This window comes from Lepisosteus platostomus, chromosome 1 (genome assembly GCF_059453375.1).
Source record: "Lepisosteus platostomus isolate fLepPlt1 chromosome 1, fLepPlt1.hap1, whole genome shotgun sequence".
NCBI lineage: Eukaryota > Metazoa > Chordata > Actinopteri > Semionotiformes > Lepisosteidae > Lepisosteus > Lepisosteus platostomus.
The window spans coordinates 66,865,875-66,868,660 of record NC_142611.1 but is presented as its reverse complement, the minus strand read 5'-3'; the positions used below and the strand labels follow the sequence as shown (position 1 = coordinate 66,868,660).

At 45.7% G+C, this 2,786-nt stretch overlaps 1 long non-coding RNA gene across 1 annotated transcript; it reads right to left on the bottom strand.

The window, feature by feature from the left end:
- Positions 1-356: 356 nt before the first annotated feature.
- Positions 357-2,425, bottom strand: LOC148678525 (uncharacterized). The gene is made up of 2 exons (XR_015939196.1): positions 1,621-2,425; positions 357-1,258 (listed from the first exon to the last, which is right to left on the bottom strand). It is a non-coding gene; the product is annotated as an uncharacterized LOC148678525 (long non-coding RNA).
- Positions 2,426-2,786: the final 361 nt, after the last annotated feature.

Below are 2,786 nucleotides of genomic sequence, written 5' to 3'. Positions count from 1 at the left end.
ATGTTTGTAGATGAAACTATGAATATCAGACACAGTTTACATGTTACCCACAGATCAAATAATAAATTCAGGAGAGTGTCACAACCTATAAAAAGAATTTGTGGGAGGTCCTCACATATCACTCGAGGAGTAGTGGTAGTAGGTATGATCTATTTTTGACAAGTACAGGATGCAGGCAGTAAAATGGTCTTGTTTTGTCTTGTCTTTAATAGTGTTGTTTTAGCTAACCTACACCTAACCTAAAACTATAGAAGTTGACATTAGCAGATATTTCTAAAAAATCTACAGTATGTTCAGTGCGCCACAGAGCTTTTGTTTGCAGTACTTTTCTGTGAAATTACAAATTGATGCATGCACACTTTTTTAAACATATTTTATTCAAATCCTGAGTGCTTTGACTAAAAGTGTTTTCATTTTAATTTGTTTTAAAGATTAAAAGGTTAGGTCACAGTAAACATTACCAAAAACCTAAATGCATTAGTTGTATCAACTTTGCACACCAATGTGGTGCGATTTGTGCCCATATTTCACTCATGTTGATTCAGGATCGCGTATGGACAGTAGTGTTCTCTATTTCCACAAATTCATTCATTCATTAGATAGCCTCTCATCGAAAAGTTCCAGTGTTGTGTTGTCTGACCACAACACCTTTTGCCACATGTTTGTACTAACACTTACTGTAAGTGTTTTGTTGTAAACCCCATGCAAGTTTTTTTTTTTACGTTCAATACATAACCAGTTTGTGGAGTGACAAGGATATGGTTGCCACACAGTATGGACATTTCTCCCATCTCAGCCCCTGAACTCTGAAGCTCTTTCAAAGTCGCCATTGGCCAGAGTGGCCAGCTCTCTCCTTGCCTGGCTGCTCAGTTTGGAGGGACACCCTGATCTAGTCAGTATCTGAGCGCCTTCCAGTTCTTGACGAATGACTTTACCATGCCCAAAGAGATATGAAGAGAGTTTTTTATTCTTCTTCTGATCAGGGACTTTATACAACTTTGTTCCCGAGCTGTTCTGAAAGGTCCTTGGTCCTTGTGGTTGAAGCACTGCTTGAAATTCACAAGCTGCCTACAGGACCTTACCTTTCTCACTGTCCCTGGGGCCAGTATATCACCCAGGCATTTGGACATCTGTGCTGACAGTGCTATGCTGTCATGAATCCATCATTTATGCTGAAAAAATAACACTGATCCATCTCTCACAGGTAGCCTCCAGCACCAGGTAAGCTGTAAAGCCCAGACTTCAATCCCCAGATTGCCTGTGAACAGAGAAAGGATCTGGTGTTTAACCACAGGACACATCTCTTATAAGCTTTCATTCCCATTGGCCTTTCTGCCCCAAAACAAAATCAACAGTAAGGGACGTTCAACAAGGACCGAGGGAAACCGAGGAGCGTGCAAGCTGCGAGGCCAAACGCACTCGCTCTGCACAGAAAACCCACTTCAAAGCGAGACTCACTTGGTTCAGCATAAATGAAGGACTTTTTTTTTCTCACGCATTCTAGAATTGTGCAATCACGTCACAGTGGCGACTGCTAACGCGCACGATTGAGGGAATCGCTTTGACTCGGGCTTCGAATTGAGCGCCGTAGTGAACTGTGAGTCGCAAGCAGTGACTTACACGTCTGTGTGCTGCTCTCAGATCGCCTCACGGGGCGGGGTGAGATCCGCGGTGTAAAGGAGCTCTATGTTCTTGCTTGATTGGAAAATAATGACGAAGATTGCTGCTTTAATGGGTCCCAAGTGCCAAGTGCACTACAACCACGGGACCACGTCCATCCTTTACTGTACAGTTTCAAAGTTGTTGTAAACGGCTTCTCGCTCATTCTTTAGCAAAAACTGGGGGGATACCAGCCTCGCTTTCTCGACCTGGCCATTGAAAACCGTGCGTGCAACTGCGAGTCGCCATGGATACAGAGCACCTGCTTGGTAAAAATAATGATTACATTCTGCGAGCACTGAGAAACCGGTGTCCTGTATATTCCCAGGCACGGTGTTGAAATGCACCGTGCTTTTCGCTGACCCGTGTTTGAACAGTATTCTATCAGAGGCGTGGCTGTAGTGTGTTCAGATCTGTCCTCTCGGTGGGCAGCGCGCAAGCAGCACACCGGTGGGTGAGATTTCTGTCACCGCTCCTCGCAGCGGGGACGCGCGGAGGCAGAGAAGATCGCTCACCGCAACACGGCATAACCGCAATTAGTTCACAAAGAGGAGCTCCGGAGTTAGGGGTTTAAACTAATTCGCTGCAGCTTCTTACTCGAAATTAGTAGGCTTTCCTGTCTGAGTATACCCCTGTGATACGGGGATTTAGTGAGATTGCTTAACCACGGAACTTAAACTGCATCGGTGGAGAGACGTGCGCTTCCGGGCTTTCAGGGCGCAGCACAACACCCGTCCTTGGCTTTTTCCTCCGGGCGACTATCTGGTTTTTCTGCTCTCTCTTTTTTCTTACCTCCCCCTGCGAGCTGTTTTCACGGCGCCCTTCGCCTCCTTTGTAGTCCCGTCTCCTTACCTGTCGGGGCTCGACGCACCACCCCGACTTGTCAGGCTGGGGCTGCGAGTAGGCTTCTACAAAGGCCACTCCGCTTCTGGTTGAGCTCCTAACGAGATATAATTGTGTGATATACTGTGTCAAAGTTGATGATGATGATAATAGTAATAATGCCTGCTGATCGATATAGCCATTCCAGATGACTCGAACTTCATGATGAAAGAAATTGAGACACTGAGTAAACACAAGGACTTGGGAATTGAGATCAGCAGGATCCAGTGCTCTCGGCTTTCTGC